The following is a 26,659-nucleotide window of genomic DNA, read 5'->3' on the forward strand; positions in this document are numbered from 1 at the left end:
GGAGGCCTCTCAACAATGGCTTCCCAGAGTCTCATTTGCTCAAATCACAGAACACTTCTCAAAGTGAGCCCCAAAGCAAAACCTCACATCAGGGATTATATAGCCTTCTCCTGGGTAACCACCCTCTTGACCCACTGCCCAATCACACAGCATCAAGGTGTGGGCATTCCTGAAAACCAAGCCTCCTGCCACAGGTTCCATGTGACCACCTTCAGCCTATTAGGAGGCAGAGTATATTTTCAAATCAAGGAAGGTTCTCAGAGTCTCTTAAGCCTATCAAAGGGCCTAAAGGGAGGGAAGATCTTTAAATTTGCATTTCCATTACAGCCCCTCACATCAGAATTAGCTTTGGTGTACTGATAAGGAATGCTGCTAAATTTTTGGAGGTGAGAGATGGGGGTAGAAGAGGACATGATTTTCCAGGCCTTACCTAGTGGTTATGTTGAGGTATTATAATAAATATCAAGATGAGAATTATAATTAAGTCCAAGACTACCATTATCAATTACTGATGAAAACAGGTTCTGTAAGGGTCAAGAAATAGTAGAAATTTATTAATGTAAATTGGGCAGCTAAGTAGCTCTGTAGAAGGAGTGGATAACTTGGACCATAATGGAACTCTTCAGAGTAATAGGAAAATAATTGAGGTAGAATATAATGAGATCAAATTTTGATGTTTTCAATGTAAAATATCTATGAGACATTCAGTTCAAGATACACATTAGGCAGTGAGGGATGTGAACATGGAAGTCAGGAGAGAGGTTAGGGGTGGATTAATAGATCTGATAATCTTCACCTTAGGGATAATTACTGAATCTGTGTCACCTGATGAGATAACCACGTGAAATAGAATAGAGAAAGAAAGAATAAGTACCAGGGCAGAGCTTTAAACAATAATTATACTTATTAGCATAAACCAGGTGAAGATCAAGCAAAGGAGCCTGAGACAAACAATTAGATAGGTAGCAAGATTTTGGGGGTGATCAAGGAGGCAAAAGTGGCATGTGGAGCAGGATTGTTCTAAGGTCAGTCTTGTCCTCCTTTCCTCTCCCTCCTTCATGAAGCCCCAACCTACTTGGCCTTTATAGTTCATGATATGCTAGGTGCAGTGAGTCTCACCAAGACATTGATGAGAAATATTTGGTGATGCTTTGAGATGATTGGATTCTTGAAAGCTTTTTGGGAAACCCTGAGTATTTGGCTAACAGTGCTATTTCTAAGACTGTGATGTTGTATTTAAGTTGTGGCTGACACTTTGTGACTCCATTTGGAATTTTATTCGCAAAGATTCTGGACTGGTTTGCCATTTTCTTTTCTGCTTCATTTTACAGATGAATAAACCAAAAGAAACAGGCTTAAGTGACTTGCAAAAGATCACACAGTGTCTGAGCAGATTCTACCTGAGGAAGAGGAGCTTTCATGACTCCAGGACTAGGCACTCTATTCACTGTACCACATAAGCGGTCCTCCATGACTATATTATCTTCAACTCCTTACTTTCTCTTGATCTCCCTCTTATCTAATCAATTAGTCAGTCAATTAACATTTATGAAGCACCTATTATGTATCAGTGTGCTAAATGCTAAAGATACAAATATGAGAGAGACTGAGAGACAAACAGAAACAGAGAGTTGGAGAGACAGACAGAGAAAGAAAGAGAGAGAGCCCCTTTCTTCAAAGAGATTACAGTCTAATGAGCAAAGACATTATGCAAGCTAAAGTGTTGGGAAGAAGGTACACATGGAAACCTTGAAAAGTACCTGACCTGGGAGCATTGTGGAAGTCAGAGAAGTCTCAAAATAGTGCAGACAGTTGAGAAAGAAGGCGATGTTATAAGCTGAGCTCTTTCCTTAGAAGGAGGTTTTGAAATTCATGATTATATCCTCCAAACAAATGTACAGAGGGTTGTTAGGAGCTGGAATATTGAGACTGATGGAATCTTGTAGAGAAATGAGCTTTTCCTAATAGTGAGCTTTCTGGGAAATTACAGAAAAATCACAGAATTTCCAGTGTAATGCAGTTAGGTGACAGATGAGTTAATAATCCTGTATGATTCTACCTTTGTAACATCTCCCCTGTACTCTACTCCTCTGTTTTGCTGCCACCCTAGTATAAGCCCTCAGTAACTCATGCCTGTGCTATGACAGTCACTCCTGATTGGTCTCCATCCTTCAAGTCTCGCCTCATTCCAGCCCATCAGTCCACTCAGCTTAACAATTGTTTTTTTCTTAACAGCAAGTTTGACCATGTCATGTCCTTCCCCTACCCTCCATTTCTGCCTTGCCCCATTCAATAATGTGTAGGAGTTCTCTATGTCCTCTAAGATCAAATTTAAAATCTTCTGTTTAGGGCATTCAAAGCACTTTATAACATGGCCCATTGCTGTCTTTCTAGGCTTTTACTACCATATTCCCCTCCATATACTCTGTATTTCAGAGACATGGCACTCCTTTAAATTTCTTTTACAAGATGCTATCTCCCAACCCTAACTATTTTCATGGGCTGTATGCCCTATGCCTAGAATTATCTTCTCCTCACCTTCCTCTCCACTGTTTCCTGCCAAGTTCCAGCTAAAATCTGATCTTCTCCTGAACCCTTTTCCAATAATCTTCATACACATGACTTTCTGGATTCAATCTGTGAATGTTATCAATTAAAATTTAATTTTTTATGTTCAGAAGCTCTGGACAGTTCTTTTTATTATTCTGTTAATTATGTGGTTAAGGGTTTGTTGTTGTTTTTTTGTCCTGTTATGTACTTCCTGGAGACATATGATTCTTAGGTTGTCTTTATACATGCTTTTTTTTTTTTAAGATCAGGATGTTTTGTTTACATAGTGAGTATGTTTTCTATTACCATTATTGGTTTTTGCTTCTCTTCTTCTAGGTTATCCATTTCTATGTATTTGTATTACCAATCTATTCTCAAGCTTTTGTTTCTTGGTGAAGCTTCCCATTGCAGAGTCCAGCATGTTTTTTTCCTATTCTGTTCATGATCTTCACATATTCTTCTGTCATTCTCATTTCTTTTTTGAACCGCTCAGGAACAGTGTCTAGAACTAGTCCAATAGTTTCATGTTCTTACATTCAATAGAGTCCTCTATCTTATCAAGTACTGAATCATTTTTATTTCTATTTATTCACTATTATCTTAATTCATTTAATAAATTTGGAGTGCACTATTCATTGTGTTGTTACTGATTTTCCTGTTGATCTATCAGTTTATGCTAAAAGACTTGGATTTTCTTCTTCCTAAAATCTTTGGTAATATCAGTCTTTCATTCCTTCCCCCCTTTATTTTCATTACTACCCATTTTGACTTCCTCCCTTTTGACTGTCATTTCTTGGGGGATAGATCTCAAAATATCTCGGCCTTCTTCCATACTAGGAAATTCATAATTAGTCAGCCTAGGTCTCTACCCCAACTGACTTTTGAGTTGTCATATCTTGCTACACATAAATATTGTGCTCTTTCCCTCAAGTTTGGTAGAGTGTTGCACAACCCATATACTCATAGTCTCCTGTCCTGATGATCTACCCCACTCCATCTATTACTCAGTTCTTTGGCCAGGCACTGCCAGTGCAGAACTTTTCAGGATAGGGGACTCTGGATTTAACACCCAGCAGACTTTTGCTCCTGAAGGGCTCTGGCCAACTGGTTGTCAAGGCCTGATCAATATTCCACAGCCTAGTAAGGGGTTGTTTCCATGGCACTAGAAAGAGGAAGGGGTGACCAAGGTACAGGGATAGGTTTTATGGTAAGTGTATGTCTTGTCCTCGTTTCTGCACCAGTCCCTGTCACATAGTAAACACTTAATGAATTACTGTTAACTGACTGACTGACTGGACCTGTTACAATTTTTTTCTTCCTAATACTTTATCCTCCTTTGCATGACACCACTGAAATGTTGCAGTGATGCTACAAGTCACTAGACCTACCTTGATTCTTGCTTTCTTCATGTGTCAAATGAAGATAATAACTACACTACCTACGTCACAGGGTTGTTGTGAGGTGAGAGTTTTATAAATTGTGAATCTCTTTATAAATGTGAACTATTATAAGTACAGTGTCTGAACCTGTGATTTCATTAGTAAAGGGAATTTCTTTCTGTCTTGGTGAGCTACCATAACGATAGTAATCCCTCTTTAAAGTACCTAAAATCATAATATGATAGCATTAGTTAATAGGAGAAAATGTGGAAGGGGGCATGGGAGAAACTCCCATGGTTTTCTGCCTATAGGGTATCCAGGATTAAAGGATCCCCCCAAAAGCTAGGGGGAGTGGTTGAAGCTTTATTATGGTAGCCTTGAGCATCTCCTAGTGTGAAAATAGTGGGCATATGAAAGGCCTTTTATATCCCATGGTACCATAGGGGCATTGTACATAAATAGAGATGGGGACTAAGCCTGCTATTTCATTGATATGAGGAAGTTCAGAATAAAGAAACTCAGCACTTTCTCTGCAATTTATATTCTTAGCAAGCTGCATATCCCTAGAACACTGAAATGTTAAATTACTTGCTCAGGATTACACTATTAGTATGTGCCAGAAGTGGGACTTGAACTCAGGTCATTCTGCTTCATATAACGGTAACAGGATGCCTTTCTCATTCATAGTATTATCTGGTATCCAGTATTTAGTGAAGATAGAATCTCAAGCTTTGGCACAATTTCTTTGAGAACATCCATTGTACAAAGCAAATAGTTGAAGACATTTAAGCTGTTCTTTTATTTTTGGAGACAGTGAGCTACTGTTAGACAGTTGATGCCAGTAGCAAATGTGTCAAAAATTGCACATCTCCTGGTGTTCATCTGCTTAGTAGGTTTCCACCTTCAGATGAACATCAAGCATAAGTTTAAGAGGAATGCATGTCTCAATAAATTCAGTCCTGCCTTTCCTTTCCATTTTCTTTATTCCATAATGTCTATTACCCTCCCACTCACTTTGTCCCTTGTCCCTTCTAATTCCTTTCAGAAGTGAACAAATGCAAATTGGTACTCAGTTCAGTTTCAGTGATGTGTGAAAGAGTTATGCAATGTACATTTAAAGCTCAAGTTCATTTCATGTTTTGTTGGTTATTGTGCATTTCATTATTTTGAACCATTTTCTTTAGATCCTAAGGCAACTTAAATTATTTAAAAACAGCTAAATATTTTTTTTTATTTTTATTAGAATGTTGGCAAACATTCTTAAAATGAGTCATTGGTTATAAAATGATTTTAAATATTAAGAATTCAGCCTTTTTTTAATTTCCAAGGGGAGATGGGATCTCGAAGCATTCAGATTAAAATGGAAATAATCAAAAGCATTTTTCCCAGGCATGATCAAATCATATCCCCTTTAGTAATTTATTCTTCTTAGATTTCCTCATCCCCAGACCTAGCCCTGCCATATCAACAACACAAAATCATATGAAAGGAAGCACAAAACACTGAATGTTCTGCAGTGTATCATCACAAAGTTATTTAGCACAGGTGTCTATAATTGTGAGAAACTGAGAAAATCAATGTTTAATGGCAAACTCCCATTTCCACTCCTGAGTGTCGTAGAGCTAGAATATAAAACATAGGAATATTGGCAGGAATGGGTCTTGTTAACTTATCCTCTGCTTGCCCATGCTCCCTATGCCACTTCAGCTGCTTCCTTTCTGTTATTGTCTTTAAGGCACATTTTAAGAAAACAAAACAGACTTTACTAGGCTGTAGTCTCCTGTGTAGCAGCAAAGCATATTACCTCCCATCCACAGGTGCACACCACATGAAGTGGTGAGATGTGATTTGCAGAGATGGAATGACAGATCTATACCCATAAGGTTCCAACCCAGGGTGTATTCTCCATCTGTTACACACCAAAGCATCATGTTGTAACACAGGCAGATATAAGAATACTAAAATATCTTTATCTTTATGAGATGTCCAGAAGGAAGTTTAACTTAGAGTGAGCCAGGGGAATAGAAGTGTCAGATTTACCTTAGGTTGAAATCCTATAATTGACTATCATTTGACAATCAAATAGTTTTAGAGTTTTAGTTACATATCTTTTTGCACATTTAGGCTCATTTTCCATTCCCAAGAGTAGATCCAAATTTACTGAATAATTGAGGTAGTGGGGAAATTATTTTATCCCATTCCACTTATTGAATCCAGTTGGGGGATAGGGATCTATGATTTTACAGATATAGGGATCTCTAGAATGAGGAAACACCTTTTACTAATACAAGTTGACAATTTCTGTGATACCTATAGGCTCAGAATATTGTTCACATGACCGAGAGGTTTAGGGATTTTTCCAAGATCACACAGCTAGTATGTATCAAAGAGATTTGAATCCAGGTCTTTCAGGTTTCAGGGCTGGCTATCTATTCCCTATACCACACTAATTTTCAATTATATGTTTTATTTTGGCAAGAGAAACCAAAATTTCCCAGAGAACCAATAAACTTCTGGGACTGAAAAGCAAGTCTCTTCCTACTATTTCCTTGCAGGGAATGAAAAGGAAGCACACTTAGACCCAGAAGGACAATATACAGAAGAAACAAAAGAGAGGTAGAGAGAGGCTTAGTAGGTTCAGTGGTAAGTAATAATTGGATATAGTATCCTACTATTCACTTGGATTGTGTATTTAGAAGAAGTTCTTACTGACTCAAAACATTTATCAACTATTTTGCTCAACTTCTCAGCTATATTTTCAAATTTAAACCTTCAGAAGTTGTAATTTGAATAAGAAAGTACAACTACCCACTGAGGAAAAATTATTCTTTGCACTCTTGCATTGCTAGCTAGAGTGATGTTGCCCCTCTGACTAGAACCATGGTTCAAACCCTACTTTATGATGTGCTTATAAACTACAGTACTTACATGCACTAAGCTCTAAAGAACCCTAAATTCATCTCACTTTGGGCCTACATATCAAATTTTACAGAGTAGATTCATTGAATTACACAATATAGAATTGGAAGGAGTCTTAAAGTCACCTAGCCAACCTCTCATTCATTATATCTGTCCCTTCCACAATATTTTTGATAAATGCTCATCTGTCTTCTACTCTAATACCTCCACTAGCAGGAAATTCACTATTTCATATGAAAACCTAATCCATTTTAAATAACCCTTATTGATGAAATGTTCTTTCTTATATTGGGGAATCAAATCTAACTCTCTAAAACTCTCTTTTCTCCCTCTACCCAAATTGTTCTTCATTCTCTTTTCTGGACTGATGAAGAATAAATTAAATCTATTTCCCACATATCAAGAAGACCTGCAGTTAACATGAGGGAAAAATTGTTTTGCTCCAGGTTCCCAACTTTCTATAGAGGTAGGGGAGAAGAAATGTGTTTCCTCCCTAAGGAATTGTTATCCTCATACCTTACTCATTGATTCACCCCAGTATGTATCATGCAACTCTTCTTTGGGTCATCATTTTATTCTGGCAAGACTATAGCCATAGACTATGGCAGGGACCTGTTTTCCTCCTTTAGCATGACTGGTCTGTTAGGATGGACTCTCCTCTCTACCACCACTGCTATACCCTTACTTTACTCATTTGTTTTTGTCCCATATTAAAGAAGTTCTAATCACAGCTCCAATGGCAGCTTGTGGTACTGTGTGAGTCCAGAAAGTCAACTTTCCCTGGGGAACATTCAGGGAAGGCAAGAGTACATCATCACAGATACATAAGGAAGTGGGTTAAGTAAAGTACTGGGTCAGGTAACAGTATTTTATGTTCTTTGGCTTTATGTTATATGGCGTCATGTGTCAGCTTTTCCCGTGATGAGACAGAGTGGAAAATCTCAAGCATAAACAGTTAATTAGATCGGAGGTCCATCAAACTGTCAAGGTTTGAAAAGATAGAAGTTCTCTGGCCATGGGGGAGTTTTGAATAGGAAGAAGAAAAAGGACTTCAGAAGTTAAACTTAGGTCTATATACATGATGGTAGCCTAAACTATAGAGTAGAGGAGTTAACCTCACTATATGAAAGACCAGTTATAAGCACCTTTATATGTTTGTAGTTAACAATTCTTTCTATGATTCAGTAATTGTTTCTGATAGATTACTACAATCTCCTTAAAAGTTTAAAGACCAAGATATCTTCAGTTTATCTGTTATAGACTTGGAGGTCACATATCTGAAGGTACCATTGGAAAAATGTCTTCTTGAAACTTACCTAAACATCCTTGACAAACTAATTCTGTATTTAACTAGAAACCCAGCCCTTGACTTAACATCTACCCCAGGCCAGAAAAAAAAATAGACATATGAATCTAAAGAGAAGATAAGGAAAAAGGTCATCTGGATAAAATGATGAGGTAAGGGAAACATAAAACATAAGGTATAGGGTTAGGGGTGCTCGAGACCCCAATATACCAACACTCCTGGTCCTGCTGAATGAATTCAACTCAAGTATTCTCTCAGCCAAAGAAAAGCGAAGTTTATCACAGATTCTCCATGTTGCGTAGACTCTTAAAGAGCCTCGGTATCTATGATGCTAGTAATGGACAAGCTGGCCAGAATCATGTAACCCAGATTGAGTCTATGCTAGATCATTCTCTGGTTCCTATGCTGTCCTAAAAAGAAGATCAAATTCTCTATATTCTCACTAGGTGGCGTTGAAGAGTGCTGACTGGAGTCAAGAATATCTGAGTTCAAATAAATAAGTCAAGTTTCCTTATCCTGTACTATTGAAAGTCTTCTTGTTTGTTCTGAAATATCCAGGTCATTTTGGATGCTGATTGTTTCACCTGCTATATCATTTAACCCTCCCAAATTTATATCAACCTCATATTTCATAAGCATGTTTCCTATGTCTTTATCTAAGCTATGGTAAAAATGTTGAATTTGACATGACAAAGGGAAAAATAAAAAGCATGCCCCTCCTGCTTGGTATACACCTATTAATCAACACTCTTTGACTATGGTAATTTGTCCAGCTAAAAATCATCCTAATGTATAAGCCCCCTCTCCCCATTTGTCTTTGTTGTCCAAAAAGAGCTCATGATGGATACTTTTTATCCATGTTTAGTTAACAGCTTACATTGATCCTCAACCATATTTCTTCAGGCTTATTTCCTAGTCCTGAATCTTCAAATAAAATCAAAACTGAAATTCAAATGTGATACGTCTCACACAAAGTCATCTGGTGCTGGCACAAATTGAAGTGTTTTGCTAGAGCTGGGAACATGCTGCATGCCCTTTGGGAAAGTACTTGGCAGGTAGGGTTACCCAAATACATCTGGGCATCCTTGGTACAGATTCAGTATCCATTTGTCTTAACTGGAATTTGATTTCTAATCTGTCAAAAGTGTGTATATATTGGGTGGGTAAGAACCCATCAGAGTCCAAAATCTTTTTTTTTTCCTTCTTCTTTTCCTTAAGGCAGAAGGGGGAAAAACAATTTATAATAAAATTCAAAATATGCCAAAATATTTCAATGGGTTTGGCATCCTATAGGTTTGAAAAAGAAAACAAAAGAAGATACTCAGGGGGAAAATATGGTGGTTCTATATTGTGAAGTGAACTCATGTAGAGAGAGAGTTACTAGAACTATGATTTCATTGGTAAAAGGTGTGTCCCCATGAGGAAACTCCTTCTAATGCAAATTACCTCTTCTCTGGACTTGGTATTTCAGAGAGTCTACTACAACACTTTGATAACTCATACATATCTTCTGTCTCTGTTTCTGTCTCTCTGCCTCTCATACTCTCTTCTTCTTTTTCTCTTTCCCCTTGTCACGATGTCACTTTTCCTCTCTCTCTAATGGATGTGTTTTAGCTTTATAATAGACATTAAAAGATTACCTGAATTCTGTTAGAGGTCTCTAGTAAGAAAACAAAATATTTAAGTAAAGCTAATAGAAGTGATTAGTTTAAAATACATTTTACAACTGTGGCACCCACCATCTCTCTCCATTTAAAAAATATAAGAAAAATCTCTTTTATCTGCCTCCTCCCTAACACACTGGAAAAAAAAAAAAGAAAAGAAAAACTCAACTCTTCTTAAAAATGTGCATAGCCAAACAAGACAAATTACCTCAATGGCCATATACAAACATACTTATGAATTCTTCATTCAGCCATTCCTCCATTGATGAACATCTATATTTTTCCAGTATTTTCCACAAAAACAGCTGCTTTAGATATATTTGTATATAAAGATCTTTTTCCCCTTTCTTTGATCTTTTCTGAGTAGTGATTAGTTAGGTCAAAGATCATGTAGTATCTAGTAACTTTTTCTGTATAATTCCAAATTTCTTCCTAGAATGGTTGCACCCATTGCCAGGTCCATTGATAGTACATCATTGTGTTAATTTTCCTACAATCACTTTAACATTTGTTATTTTTTTCTTTGCCATCTTTGCAAAACTGATAAAGTCTCAGAATTGTTTAATTTATATTTTTCCTATTAATAGTTTTTGAAAAATTTTTGATATGGCCATAGATAGACTGATTTTCTTTCCTCAAGAATTCCCTTTTCATATTTTAGACCATTAACTAATTAAGGAATAGCTATAAATCTTATAAATTTAAATCAGTCATATATACTTCAGAAAAAGAAAACTTTATCACACAAACTTGGAAAGAAATTTTCTCAGCTGACTTTCCCCTCTAATCTTAATTATACTAGGGTTTTTTTGCAAAATATATTTTGTGTAATAAAAATTATCCATATTTTATTAAAAAATCATTGTGCCCATTCATTGTGTTGTCATGATTTTTATCTTATTAATAGATCCATTTTCCCCCATGTTTCTTCAATTTGTTTATTATGTCATCCCTCATGTGTGAGTCATTTATCCATTTGGAGCTTATTTGAAATAGGTGACAGATATTGGTAAAAAAAAATCTAATTTCTTCTATTCTGCTTTTTAATTTCAATAGTAGTTTTTGTCAAGTAGTGAAGTTATTTGTGTTCATCAAATACTAGGGTATTAAAAATTTACTTCTGAATTTTAAATGCCCATTTTTTAGGTTATACATGTAAAATCAATCATGTTAGACACATTTCCACATTAGTCATATTGTGAAAGATGAATCAGAACAAAATGGAAAAACACAAGAAACAAAAAAAGTAAGAATTAAAAAAGTGAACATAGTATGCTTTGATCTGCATTCAGTATGTATCACTCTTTCTCTGGACATGGGTAGAATTTTCCACAATGAGTCTTTCAGAATTGCTTTGGATCATAGTATTGCTGAGAAGATCTAAATCTATCAAAGTTGCTCATTGCAAAATGTTGCTGTGTACAATATTTTGCTGGTTTTACTCACTTCACTCAGCACCAGTTCATGTAAGTCTAGGTTTTCAAGAAATCTACCTGCTCGTCATTTCTAGTAGAACAATAATATTCAATAATATTCATATGCCACAATTTGTTCATTCATTCCCCAACTGATAGGCATCCGCTCAATTTCCAATTCTTTGCTGTCACAAAATGAGGTGCCATAAATATTTCTATACATGTGGATACTTTTCCCTTTTTAATGATCTCTTTGGGATACAGACCTAGTAGTAGCATTGCCAGATCAAATTTTATGCACAGTTTGGTTGTCCTTTAAGTAAAGTTTCAAATAGCTCTCCAGAATGCTTGAATCAGTTCACAACTCCACCAACAATGCATTAGTGTAACAATTTTTCCCACATCTTCTTCAACATTTATAATTTTCCTTTTCTCTCATATTAGTCAATCTAAGAAGCAGTATCTCACAGTTGTTTTAATTTGCAATTTTGGTTTCTATGATTTGTTATATGACCCGCTCATTCTCCCCTCCCCCCAAGGAGATTTTTAAAAAGTAGTATACTATAAAATTTATTCATGTAAGCATTCAGCCATGTTTAGGTGGGGAAGATGTTATTCAGATTCTACTACAAGGTTCAACAGAATATAGTACTGAAACAGATGATGCCTCTGATGCAAAATGATTGGCAGTGGCATAATTTAAAAGCAAAGTGAAATGAGGATACTTAATCCAAGGGTAGGGGAAGAACTTAAAAAAAAATAAGTTTTCTAAGGCTAGCTGTGTTCCAATTTGAAACACTGAGAAATAGTACCGTCAGTGAAAAATGGAAGCAACCACTGTATGTATCAAAAGAGATATAGGGGGGTCACAATAGAAAGAAAATTCTGCATTTATTCAGGTACAAACAGGAGTTGTCCATTGGAGGGCATAATTGTTATTCAATGCCAAACCCTACAGATACCTAATCATACCCAAATCACTGGTTACATCATTCAAAATGTAAATGGAATAAAGGCAAGGTAATATATTCAGTTATGGCCTGTCAAACATTTACTTCACTAAAATTATCCACAGAAGCACTTGGTCATTTTGTACACAGTGATTTCTTATGTACGCTTGAAAAGGTTTCCTTAAAAATGACACTATACACGAATCTGTACACATACACAACAGAGCGATTCACCATCTCCTCTGGGAGTTATCAACTTAAACAGGATTCCTGAGGTTTCACAATATCTTTAGTTGCCTTATCACTAACCCAAATATATATTTCAGGGTTATTTTGTAATTTTTATTTTCAAAGATATTTCACTTAAATATATGCACCACTCTTAAACTGAAAAATAAATAATAATAACAACAATAAAATAAAACTAGCTTCGAGCAGGTGACACACCACCCAACTTGATCTTCCTCTGGCACAGTGAAGAATATTTTTCTGTGGATGGTTCTCACTCCTTGGGCTATGGGAGATGATACCTGCAGTCAGTCACACACCTCTTTAAGGGAGTCACCACAGGGTCTTGTTGATTTAAAAAATAGAAAAGGAAAGAGAAAGAAAAAAAAAGCCCAAGTACTAAAAAAAAAAAAAATTAAGTGGGATGAAGTTCCACTGTCACTCAGTGAATATCTTTTCAGTTTTTGTACAAGCTGAGTCACCATGGTGTCTGAGACCCCAAGACAAGCTTCTTCTGCCAAATAGATTGTACCTTTCAGTTCTTCAATGGATCCCGTGTTGCTTCCACTTGTCTGACTTTTCTCTTTCAACTCTGCAAATAGAGGAGAAATAAATGTAGATGAGTTCTGAGACAAAAACCTCTTTGGGATATCCTTTGCCTCATTTTATTCCAGTTCCTGTGGCTGAAATGCCCCATTCTTTAGGTTTTTTAGGATCATTTTATCTTATTGTGAAGATCCAGGCTCCTGAGTTACTGCAGACTGATGCCTGACCATATGTTTCCATGTCTGAATCTTCTGAACTGGATTCATCTGGGTCTGGTCAACCTCCCAACTCTTGTATCTGCCAATGAATTCTGTCAGGTAAGATGTTTTCTTTGCATTCCTTATTATAAATTTGTGTTTCAATACCTCCTTTGTTGTAGATCTAAAGTTTATTTCCTTGTTTAGACAGGCCTTCACAAACTCTTTGAGGGGTTTGCTATAATTCCCTTCCAGTGTTGGTGGACTGGTTTTTTGGTATGAGGAATAACACCTTCATTGTGTGAAGCTATGAATGGGGAGGTTTCCCTTTAGTCAGTTCTATTTCTGTTGTGCCCAGGTGTAATGGCAAGCAAAGAAGTAGTTAACACCTTGTTTCAGCTATTGAATTAACACCTTGTTTAAGTTCAAATTTCTTTTGAGCCTTGTATCAAGTCTGTTAAGAAACAGAATGTGTGAACTCCATAACTTGTGAACTCCTGGAGAGGAGTTGACTACCATATATAAGGAGAATCCCAGGCTGGAGAGAGCAGAACTGAGAAGAGAACTTTTGTGGCGGCAGAGTCAAGAAGGAGAAAACTTGTGGTATCCTGGCACTCTGTTTGTTCTGTCTGTGTTAATGTTTGTTTGTGATACTTTGTACAGAAGCCCTGGAACCTTACTGGAAGCCCTGAAAGAGGACTTTCTGCTTGTCTGTTAACCAAAGTCCTGGAGGAGGATTTTGGAGGTCCTGGGACCTTATTGATGATTTGTATTGGCCTCATGGACCTTGTTTGTGGGTCTTTGTTGATATCTATTTGATGATTTGTGCTGACCTCTTGGACGTTGTTTGTAGGTCTGTGTTGATTTCCATGTTGATGATTTGTATTGATTTCTCAGACCTTGTTGGTGGGTCTGAGTTGATTTCACAGGCAGATAGTGCATTGATGATGGTACCAGCAATGTGTATAAATATTATTGTGGCTCTGTTAAACTTTGTCTTTCCAGGAACAGGAAATGTGAAGGACTTAAGGTAGACTGAGCACTGTGAGCTTCAATATGGAATGGGAACTGGACAAGGAACTGTGAGCTGCTTGCCTTTGAACCCAAGCAACAGTCAGGCTGTTGACTCTCATTTCATAATTTTCTTGCATTGTTCTCATTTCTCTTCCCAATTTTTCCTCCATTTCTCTTATCTGCTTCTTAAGGTCCTCTATGGCCTGTAACCAGCATGTATTTTCCTTTGAAGCTTTTGATGCAGGAGTTCTGACTTGACTGTTTTCCTCCTGTTCCATTCTTTGCTCCTTTTTGTCCCCAAAATAGGAGTGTAATGTTGGAATCTTCTGTCTGCTTTGTTTCTTTTGCCTGCTCATTTAACCACTCAATTAATTGACTTTTGAGCTTTTTGCCACAGTAGGACTCTGCCACCAGACAGGGGAGCTTTCATCCCAAGCGCTGGGATTTTCTTAGCTTCTGGAGGTATTAGATGGGTGGCCTCTCTGAGGTCTCCACATGCTCTGGCAAGCTGGACACACACCCCGGGACCTCCACCCTAGACTGCAATCCAGATCCAAGCAGGTTAAATCAAGAGCAATTACCCCTCAGACTGGTGCTTGGTCCCCCTACAGTCTGCAGGCCAGGAGCTGAAGCTGCCACGTGGCACTGGCAGGCTGTGCTGGAGTCTCAGCTGCTTCTCGCCCTGGGTGTAAAAGCCATGCACTCCCACTTACTGGTCCCATAGTCCAGACTGCACTTGCCTCTCACTTTGTCCTTCTCATCTATGTGTTGATAATTGTGGAAATGGCCACAGCTGCTGTTGATCTGGAGTCCCTCTGGACTTTGGCTGGTCAGGCCCACCCTGGGGCTAAAGCCTGGTGTGGGGTTGGGCTCAGTCTCCCAGAGTGCTACTCTGGATACCTGCCAGCCTGCTGGGCTGTCCTCAGTTGGAGGTTAGCTTCTCTGTGTTATGTTGTAGGTTCTGCAACTCCAAAGTTTGTTTAGAGTCCCCTTTTTACATGGATTGGGGAAGGTGGAAGCCAGAGTTGCAGAAGGTCATGCTTCTACTCTGCCACCTTGGCTCTGACCCCCCCCCCCCAAGCAACAGTTGGAACTGGGACCATGGAAGAGGAGCCATGGAACCTGAAAGCCAGCCTCGAGTCAAGATGAAAGAAGACTTTACTTGAATACTGTATACTGACTGACATTTACCGTGATGCAGGTGTGGAGAACATTGACCTTTGTCCTTTGTGTCACTTAAGGAGGCAAGCCTTCTTAGGGATGATTGGATTAAGGACTCACTAAATGACTGAATGAATGTACTTTGTTTAAAACTATGTGACTACTTTACTGAAAGCTATGTGGACACTTTAGTGATAAGTTATTATGTCATTGTGAATGATGAACCTTGATTTCTGTGAATGTTTTGCCTTAATTTATGGCTGAATAAATAGAGAGTTCACTATATTGTGTAATCAGAACCTTGAAGCTGTTCACAGCAGCCATCCTCTGGAAAGCTGCTTGGGCTTGGCTTTACACCAGGGACCCAATATCTGACTTTGAATCATAGGTAGACTGCTTGTTAAATTCAAGTGCCATCCAGAATGGGGTGCCCATAAAGTTGTTTCTTTTTATTTCTGTATCTGTCAGTTGGCCAGCTACTCCACAATTGGTAAGTTTTACTTTGTTTTGTTCAGATATCAGAACATTTGTAACTTTGATATCTCAGTGAATTTTATTTCCTGAATGCAAATAATTGAGTCCTTTCAAGATTTCTCTTAATATTGTAACAATCTGGGGGGTGGAGCCAAGATAGCAGACTAAAAGTAGGAACTTGTTAGAGTTCACCCCCAAACCCTTCCAATACTTGTAAAAATGACTAAACAAATTCTATAGCTATAGAACCCACAAACTGACAAAGTGAAATAAATCTCTAGTCCAAGACAACCTAGAAGGCTGACAGAAAGTGTATATCATACCAGGCTGGGAACAGAGAAGAAACCAATCCAATGTGGGACCACGTCAGCCAGACTGGTCTAGAACAGGCCTCAAGGCACTGAATCACTGGTACCTGTAGTGGATTCCAGATTTCTAAACCCACAAAAAACAATGACAAAGTAGAAATTCAGTAAGGAAACTGTCAGATCTGGGTGACACAAGAGTGTGGTCTAGCTACAGTCCTGGCACAACAGAGGAGGTGGCCATGAAAACAGAAGCAGTGGCAGCAGCTAAGGTAACTTCCAGAGCATCAGGCCCGTAGATGGTGGGGTGATCAAGTGACTGATCAGATGAGGATTGCAAGGATCTCTGCTGGCACTGAGACAAGATAGCTTGCTTTGCCCTGCTCAGATCTGGGTCGCATTCCTGGGTGGGGGTTCTGAGGTGAGGAGGGCTCGTGGTCACTCACAAACCAGATAAATAGTATTTATCATTTTAAGGAAAGGTTTATTTTTTCTTTATATCTCAATATTTTTACAGAATTTTGCATAGCATTTTGGGGTTTTATCGGCACCTGTTGATTTGTCATTTTTGTTGTTATTTTGTTGTTAATATCATTAAATATGTTTATAGCTTTCCTAATCTGGTTATAGTGTGTAATATTCCTGATATATTTTTTACCCATTTTTCAAAACACACACACACACACACACACACACACACAAGGTGTTATTTTCTTCAGTCACATTGTCAACTCTCATTTCATAATTTTCTTACATCATTCTCATTTCTCTTCCCAATTTTTCCTCCACTTCTCTTATTTGATTTTCAAAATCTTTTTTTAAGCTCCTCAATGGCCTGTAACAAGGTCATATTTTTTTGTTGTTGGAAGCTTTTGGTGCAGGAGTTCTGACTTCACTGTCTTCCCCCTGTTCCATGCTTTGATCCTTTTTATCCCCCAAATTGGAGTCTAATGTTGGATTGCTCTGCTTGCTTTGCTTCCTTTGCTTGCTCATGTTGCCACTCAATTACTTGACTTTTGAGTTTATGCCACAGTAGAACTCTGCTACCAGAAAGGGGAGCTTTGTCCCAATTGCTGGGGCTTTCCCAGCTGCTGGAGCTGTTATTTGGGTGCCCTCTGTGAAGCCTCCACACACTCTGGAAAACTGTTCAGGTACCCCAGAACTCCATCCTAGACAGTGATCCAGATCCAAGCAGGTTAAAGCAAGAGCTATTACCCCTCAGACTGGTTTCTTGGACCCCCTATAATCTGCAAGCCAGGAGCTCTGAAGTAGCCATGTGGAAGTGGCTGAATGGCCTCAGGAAAGGCTCGACTTCACTCCTGAACTCCTGGTTCCCAAAGTCCACACTCCAATGAACTCTCACTTTGTGCTTAGAATGTATGGGCTGATAATTCTGGAAACTTCCATAGCTACTGGTGATCTCATGTTCCTTTAGGTGGCCACTGGTTGTGATCACCCTGAGGATAAAACCCCTGACTCACAAGGGGCTAGGGTGGGTTACCAGAGAGTTGCACTGTCCCCTTCCTGCTGGCCTGACAGATTGTCTTCAGTTAAATGTTAGCTTCTTTCTGTCTTTTTGTGGGTTCTGTAGCTCAAAAATTTTAGTGTCATTATTTACATGAGTTGGAGGAGGTGGGAGTGAGAGCTGCACAGAAATCCTGTTTCTACTCTACCATCTTACCTGTGCTCACTAGTCTATAGCTTTCTTTATCTGTTATGATACTCCCTGGTATTGCATCAATATCATATTTATGCCATGGCAGGAATTTGGTGATATCTACTGTTTTATTATTTTTTGTAATTTATGAAAGATTGGAATTCATTGTACTTTACATGTTTGACAGAATTCACTTTTGAACCTATCTGCTTCTGGGGTTTTGTTATGTTTTCCTTGGGATGTTGTTTCATGTTTTCATAGTTATGATCAATTTCCTCCTCTGAAATTAAATTGTTCAAATTTTCTTTTTTTCCATCAATCTGAGTATTATATGTTTTGTGTAAATAATCATTTATTAGTTCTGTAAGTATATAGGTGGACAGAATAATTTACAATACAACCTTTTATTTCTTCCACATTTGTTGTGATATTCTTCATATTTAACACTGATAATCTGTTTCCCCCTTTTCACTCTGCTTATCTGTTTGGTTCTGTCTACTATGTCTCATTTTCTTATTTTTGACTTTTTTTTTGCTTTTTGCAGGGCAGTTGGGTTTAATTAACTTGCCCAAGGTCACATGACTGTTTGTTTTTTGTTTGTTTTTGTTTTTGTTTTTGTTTGTGTGTGTGTGTGTGTGTTAAGTGTCTATGGCTGGATTCTCTATGTCTCATTTTCACCCCAATCCCCAAAACCAGGAATACATTATCTATTGGAATATTCCAAAGTTAGCTGACCCCCTCCATGTATAGTTCTTCAGTTATTTTGCTGTTAATGTCTTCCTCAGATTAGCTCTAAAATAATAATATTTTAGAATATGAGTATTTTATGTTTATCTACCAAATACCCTGTCTAGAAATGGTTAGTGTGTTCAGTGGTGGTGACAGTTGCGAATAGCTTATACTCCATGCAAACTTGTCTCTTGTAAAAACTAACTAAACTATTTTTTCATGACTATATAACCTACTTTAAACAAAGATTAGAGAATTTTAATATGCTTCACAAGTTACTTACAGCAACACTTTTCACATGGGTACTTTTAAAATATCTTTTGTTAAAAAAATAATTATTCATTTTTTTTAGTTTTCAACATTCATTTCCACAAGATTCTGAGACCAAATGTTGTCCCAATCTCTCCCATACCCCCCACTCCAAGATGGCAACCATACTGATTACTGTAACAGTAATGAAATCTGAAAATCCCCTTGTATTGGCAGGTACTTACCACCTTATTTCAAGTTCATTAAGAAACATAAGTAATTAACACCTTGTTTCAATTATTAAGATCAAGAACTTGTGTATCCCACAGTTGGATAGACTTCCTGATGTAATAGGAAGGGGCTGGAACAGGAGCTAATACCTTATATAAGGAAAATCATAAGCTGGAGAGTCAGAAGTTCTTGGAGCAAGTCACGTGGAGGCTCAGGAGGAGAGGCTGAGGCAGGAGAAAGTGATTGATTTTAAAAATAGAGCTAATGGCGGCAGAGCTTCTTCTGAGAAACAGCCAGAACTTTGAAGAGAAAGTGATATTGAGAATGGAGCTTATGGTGGCAGAGTTTCTTCTCAGAGCCAGCCAAAAGTTCTGCTAAGAGCTTCTGAGGGCCAGCCAGAGCTGCCCTAGACTTCCGAGGGCCTGCCAGAGCTACCAAAGAATCCCAAGGCTAGCTAGAGTTGCCGAAGACTTCCAAGGGCCAGCCTAGCTGCTGAGTTCTTCTGAGGGCCAGCCGGAGGTGCCAGAGGAAGCATGACTGTAGTGTCAGTACTTTGTCTGTCTGTTTTGGGTCTATGTTCATTTCATAGGTAGAAAGTGAATTGATGAGGATGCTGGCAATGCGAATGGTTTTTTTAAGCTTTGACTTTCCAGGAATATAAACTGTGAAGGACTTGAGGTGGATTATGCCCTGTGAGCTTCATTAAGAAACAGAAACTGTACAGACAGCTGGACAATAAACTGGGAGCTCTCTGCCTTTGAACTCAGGTGGGAGTTGGTTAGATTTGGGCAGGAACTGGGACCATGGAAGAGGAAACGTGGAAACTGAAAGCCTGCCTCTGGTCAAGATGAAAAGACCTCTTCTTGGGTATTTAATGCTGACTGATGATATGGTAACTTATTTGTGACCTAGTGGTAGATATCCTTTGTACTTTCTGCTACCCTTAAGAGGGCACTTAGTAGTTACTGAAATATTGTAACTTAATTGTGACCTAGAGGTGGATGGCCTTTGTACTTTATGATTGACTAAATGAATGTACTTTGTTTAAGAAGGAAGACTTTCTGATTGAAGAGATTAAGATGGTGTCACCTAGGGTTGGACTTTTTGATTAACAAAAGGAATGCACCTTGTTTAAAAGAGAACTTTAACCTTTGTACTTTGTGACTGAAATAAGGATTTACTAAATGAAGGAATTAATAAATTAATGTTATCTTTGGCTTAAAATTATGTCACCACTTTGGTGAAAACTATGTGACCATTTCAGTGATAAGTTGTGAAGTTATAACATTCTGAAAGCTGTACTTAGTTCATCGTTAATGTTTAATTGGACTTTGTGACTGAATACACAGAGAGTTAAATAAACTCTGTAATCAGAACCTTGAAAAGCTGTTCCCAGCAGGAGTCCTCTGGAAATCTGCTTGAGCTTGGCTTTGTAATTACCCATTCCCCAAGTCTGCCCTCTTTTATATCCCCCCTGTACCTCCCCTTACCCTTTACTTCTTACTTTCTTTCAGGGCAAGATATAATGCTATACTTGATTACCTGTATATCTTATTTTCTGGTTCCATGTAAATACAATTTTTAACATTTTATTTTAAAACTTTGAATTCCAGATTTTCTCCCTTAATCCCTCCTCACCTACCCCAAATGGGAAGACAAGCATTTCAATACAGTATATACATGTGTAGTTATGCAAAACATTTCTATAGTAGTCATATTATGAAAGAATATATTTCCCTCCATCCTATCCTATCCCTCATTTATTCTATTCTCTCATTTGACCTTGTCCCTTTTCAAAACTGTTTGCTACTGACTGCCCCCTCTCCCAATCTGTCCTTCCCTCTAACATTCCCACTCTTATCTCCTTCTCCTCCTCTTTCCGTAGAGTAAGATACCAAATTGAGCGTTATGTTATTTCCTCCTTAAGCCAAATCCAATGAGAGTAAGGTTGACTCATTCCCTTTCACCTCCCTGCTCTTCCCCTACATTGTAATAGGTTTCTCTTGCCTCTTTTATATGAGATAATTTATCCTATTCTATCTCTCCTTTTCTTCTCCCAATATATTCCTTTCACCTCAATTTATTATTAGATATAATCCCTTCATATACAACTCATCCTGTCTATGTATACATGCACACACGAACACACACACCAATAAATACATATATACACACATATGTAGACATATACATTCATATATTTATAAATGTATGTGCATGTATTCCCTTCAACAATCCTAATACTGAGAAAAGTCTCGTGAGTTGCAAATATTGTTTCCCATGTAGGAATGTAAAGAGTTCAACTTTTACAGGTTCCTTATGATTTCTTTTTTCTGTTTACTTTCTCATGTTTCTCTTGCTTCTTGTATTTGAAAGGCAAATTTTCTGTTCAGCTCTGGTTTTTTCATGAAGAATGCTTGAAAGTCCTCTATATCATTGAATTTTCACTTTTTCCCCTGAGGTATTGTACTCACTTTTTCTGGGTAAGTGATTCTTGGATTTCATCCTAATTATTTTGACCTCTGGAATATCATATCCCAAGCCCTTTGATCCCTTAATAAAGAAGCTTCTAGATCTTGTATTATTTTGATGAGTGTCCACAATGCTCAATTTTTTTCTTTATATACATTAACATTTGATTTTAAAACTTTGAATTCCAGATTCATTCCCTTCCTCCTTTGTCACTCACCCTTACTGGGAAGATAAGCACTTTATAGGTTGTACATGTATAGCTAATACAAAACATTAACATAGTAGATATGTTGTAAAAGACTGACTATATTTCCCTCCCTCCTATCCCACCTCCCACTTGTTCTATTCTCTACTTTGATCCCATCCCTTTTCAAAAGTGGGTGCTTCGAAATTACTTCCCCCCCCAGCCTGCGCTCACTTCCATCATCCCCCCTCTCATCCCCTTCCCCCCTACTCTCCTGTAGGATGAGATACCCTATTTAGTGTGTATTTCATTCCCTCCCTGAGCCAAATTCAGTGACAATAAGGTTGACCCATTCCCTTTTGCCTTGCTATTCTTCCCCTCCTCTGTGACTCTTTTCCCTTTCCTCTTTTATATGAGATAGTTTACTCCCATTCTGTCTCTTCTCATCTCCTCTCATTATATTCCTCTCTCAACTCTTAGTTTCACCTTTTAAATATCATCCCTTTCTATTAAATTGGTCCTGTGCCCTCTATGTGTACCTGTACACATATATACACACATTGAAATATATATTCATAAATCCATTTACCCTCCTATATAGATATATATGTATATATACATAAATATATAGGGTTATATTCCCTTCAACTATTCTCATACCGAGAAAAGTTTCATCAGTTACAATTACGTTTTTCCATGTAGGGATGTAAGTAGTTCAACATTGATAAGCTTCTTATGATTTCTTTTCCCTGTTTACCTTCTCAGGTTTCTCTTGCTTCTTGTATCTGAATGTCAAATTTTCTGTTCTATTATGGTTTTTTTCCTCAAGAATGCTTGAAAGTCCTCTATTCCACTGAATGACCATATTTTCCCCTGAAACATGATACTCAGTTTTGCTGGGTAATTTATTCTTGATTTTAATCCCAGCTCCTTTGACCTCCAGATTATCATATTCCATGCCCTTTAATCGCTCAGTGTAGAAGCTGGCTGATCCTGTGTTACCCTGATTGTTTTTCCACAATATTGAAATTGTTTCTTCCTGGCTGATTGTATTATGATCTCCTTGATTTGGGAATTTCAGAACCTGGCTGTAATATTCCTAGGTGTTTTCTTTATGGGATCTTTTTCAGGAGGTGATCGGTGGATTCTTTCAACTTCTATTTTGCCCTCTGCTTCTAAAATGTCAGGGAAGATTTCATTGAGAATTTATTGGAGGATGATTTTTAGTTTATTTCATCATGGCTTTCAGGTGCAAGTGCAATAATTTTTGAATTATATCTCTTGGATCTATTTTCCAGGTCAGTGGTTTTTCCCATGAGATATTTACATTGCCTTCTATTCTTTTATTTGTTTGGATCTGTTTGATAGCATCTTAATTTCTCATAAAGTCACTCACTTCCATTTGCCCCAATCTAATTCTGAAGGAACTTTTTTAGATTCTTTTTCCATATGGCAAATTCAGCTTTTTAAGGCATTCTTATCCTCATTGCCTTTTTGAGCCTCTTTTGCCATTTGATTTAGTCTTTTTTTTTTTAAGGTGTTATTTTCCTCAGTCAGTCTGTTGACTCTCATTTCATAATTTTCTTGCATAGTTCTCATTTCTCTTTCCAATTTTTCCTCCAGTTCTCTTATTTTCTTTTTAAGGTCCTCTATGGCTGTAACCAGCTTGTATTTTTCTTTGAAGCTTTTGGTGCAGGAGTTCTGAATTCACTGTCCTCCTTCTGTTCCATGCTTTGATTCTTTTTTGTCACCAAAATAGTTGTGTATTTTTTGGTTGCTTTGTTTATGTTGTTTCCTTTGCCTGCTCATGTCACCACTCAATCACTTGACCCCTGGGCTTTTTGCCACAGTAGCACTCTGTCACCAGACAAGGGAGCTTCGTCCAAAATGCTGGAATTTTCTCAGCTGCTGAAGGTATTACTTGGGTGCCCTCTCTGAAGCCTCCCCATGCTCTGGCAAGCTGGTCACACACCCCAGGACCTCCACCCTGACTACAATCCAGATCCAAGCAGGTTAAAGCAAAAGTGATTACCCTTCTGACTTGTTGCTTGGTCCCCCTACATCCTGCAGGCCAGGAGCTGCAAGTGCCACGTGGGGGCACCTTCAAGGCTGGGACCCCTCTGAGGCTTCTCACCCGGGGCAAAAGCCAAGGCTCTACCAACCACTGGATCCCAAAGGCCACCTGGAACTGACCTCTCTCTTTGTCCTTAGCATCTATGGGTTGATAATTTTGGCATCCACCACAGCTGCTGGTGATCTGGATTCCCTCCAGCCAATGGTTAATCATGCCCCTCAGGGCTAAAACCTCTGCCTCTGCCAGGGCTGGGACTAGCTCTCAAGACACCATGTTGGTGGTATTGCAGGCCAGGCTGTCCTTAGCAGGAGGCCAGCTTCTCTGTGTAATCTTGTAGGTTCTGTCCCTCCAAAGTTTGTTCAGAGTCCCTTTTATATGAATTGGGGAAGCTGGAAGCCAGAGCCCCTCTGTAGTCCTGTTTCTACACCGCCATTTTGATTCCTCCCCTGTTGATGTTTTTTTCATGATTTTCTTGGATCACTCTTATTTCTCTTCCCAATTTTCCTCTACTTCTCTTACTTGATTTTCAAAATACTCTTTGATCTTATCCATGACCTGTGACCAATTTATCTTTTTCTTTTTTGAAGGGGGAAGGTAGGGCAATTGGGGTTAAATGACTTGCCCAAGGTCACATGACTAGTTTTGTATTAAGTGTCTGTGGCCTCATTTAAACTCGGGTCCTCCTGATGCCAGTTCTCTATTCACTGCACCACTTAGCTGCCCCACATTTTATCATTTCCTTGGAGGTTTTTGCTGCAGGAGTTTTGAGTTTGTTGTCTTCTTCTGGTTCTATGTTTTGAATTTCTTTGTTGACATAGAAAGATTCTATAGTCTGATTTCTTTTCCTGTCTTTGCTCATATTCCCAGCTAATTACTTGACTTTTTAGCTCTTTGTCATGGTAGAACTTTGCTTCTATAGTGGAGTGTGCCATTTCCAAAATTTCTGTGATTTTAAGCATCTGTTTCAGAACTACTTCTAGGCACCTGCCTTAGAACTGTGAGGTGGACTCCCTCTCCACAACCACCACAAACTCTGCCAGGCCAGTGCTCCTCCTCACCCCAAGACTGCCACGCAAGGCTGAGACCAAGATCCAAGAAGGGCAATGCAAGAGAATCCTCCCTCAGCACCAAGAAAGAGATTCCTGCAATTGCCCTCTGATCAGCTTCTTGGTCCTGCCATCATCAGTGGGCCTGATGCTCCAGAAGTAGCTGTAGCTCCTGCCACTGCTGCTACTTTCAAGTCCACCTCCTCTGCCACACTGGAGCTGTGGTGGGACTACATTCTTCTCTCATCTGTGAACGTGGAGCTCTGGAAAGTACCAGTGCTGCTGCTGCTGCTGCCAAAGCTGTGGCCACTTCTACAGCCCTAGGGGCAGGGGTTATACTGAGCCTTTCTTTTACCCAGGTCCAACAGAGTTTCACCACTGTCCTTTTACTTTCTCTTTTGCATTTGTGGGTTGAGAAGTCTGGGAAACTGCCATAGCAGCCAATGATTCATTCCCCTGAAGTCTGCTCCAGTAGGTCTAGCCCCAGTCTTTGCTGGTGTGACCTGTGTGGGACTGTGCTCTCCTCTTAACCTGGTGAGATAGACCTTTCCTTTCAGCTTGCCAGGCTGTTTTCAGTGGAGACTTGCTTCACTCTGCCATTTTCTGGGTTCGGTAGTTCTTAAATTTGTTTAGAGTCATTTTTACAGGTATTGGAGGTAATTAAGAGGTTAGTTCAAGCAAGTTCCTGCTTTTACTCCACCATCTTGGCTCTGCCCTCCCTCTAAAAATCTTAATTGGATATACAAAATTTGTCAGTGATATCAATCCTATACTTTTTTACGTACTCAGCAATTTCTGATCTGCCATTTATATATTTATGCTATTTATTGATTTTTATGGACCTATCTTCTAATGGATAGTTTTCACATTCTATTTTATTTTGTTTTGTTTTGTTTTGTTTTGCAGGGCAATTGGAGTTAAGTGACTTGCCCAAGGCCACATGCCTATTATCTGTGTTAAGTGTCTGAGGCCAGATATAATTTTCACATTTTAGAAATACACAGAAACAATCTCAAACAACATTGCACCCAAATAAAGTAGATAACGTTCATTTCCTTGATCCACTGTAGGTGTGAAAATTATTCAGTTCTTATAAATAAGGGTTGTGGTCGACTATCTCCGTTACAGTATGGAACTATGAATTCAAGGCTGTTAGTTTAATTACTATCTACCCTTGTATGCTTCATTCTAATTTTTAGCTACTCCTAACCAAACCCAGGTATCTCCAGAAGCTTTGCCAATCATCAAAGAAATACTTGGGTGAGAGTGTTTGAATCAGTTCAAATAACTATATATTGTTGGGCATATATATGAGATAACTAAAACTAAATAACTTACTAATGTTGACCTAGTAGCATTATATTTGTATATATCTAAATATTGGAAGTACTTCTGGTTTCAGGGGCATAGGACTTTACACTCATTTCATTCTTCACTAAGAAGCCATTCTGCATAAGCATTTAATCCAAGAGAATTCCAGTCACTCAGTGAATTTGACTATCTAGAAAATTATCAGGGCACTTTTCTCACATTCTTTAGTTTGTTATTCTCCTTCTCCAGTTCCTTGTAGTTTACATTGCTTAACAATTAGGGTCAGGCTCATTTCTATACATCCCTAAATGGGGAAGAAAGAAGGTACTCAGTAAGTATCAGTAGGTCAGACTTTAGGAAAAAAAATTTTTTTTCCTGCTGAATAAAAAGAAGTGTTTAAGACGAAAAGCTCTGACAAGATTGCATTAACAGAATAAATTAATACAGAATACAGGGACTTACAATAACAACTTTTTAACTTGATGCAACTTGACACAAACCTTAAACCATAAAAATATGAAGCAATTTTTAGATTGCTTAGCTTATATTTCTCTTCTTCTTCTTCTTCTTCTTCTTCTTCTTCTTCTTCTTCTTCTTC

At 38.2% G+C, this 26,659-nt stretch overlaps 1 pseudogene; it reads right to left on the bottom strand.

Annotated features, from left to right (window-relative positions):
- Positions 1-4,020: 4,020 nt before the first annotated feature.
- LOC138144009 (serine/threonine-protein kinase 24-like) lies at positions 4,021-23,917 on the bottom strand (annotated as a pseudogene).
- Between the last annotated feature and the right edge of the window lie 2,742 nt (positions 23,918-26,659).

This window comes from Petaurus breviceps, unplaced genomic scaffold, assembly GCF_028583685.1.
Source record: "Petaurus breviceps papuanus isolate PSGF00001 unplaced genomic scaffold, PetGlider_PUasm1.0 90683, whole genome shotgun sequence".
Taxonomy (NCBI): Eukaryota; Metazoa; Chordata; class Mammalia; order Diprotodontia; family Petauridae; genus Petaurus; species Petaurus breviceps.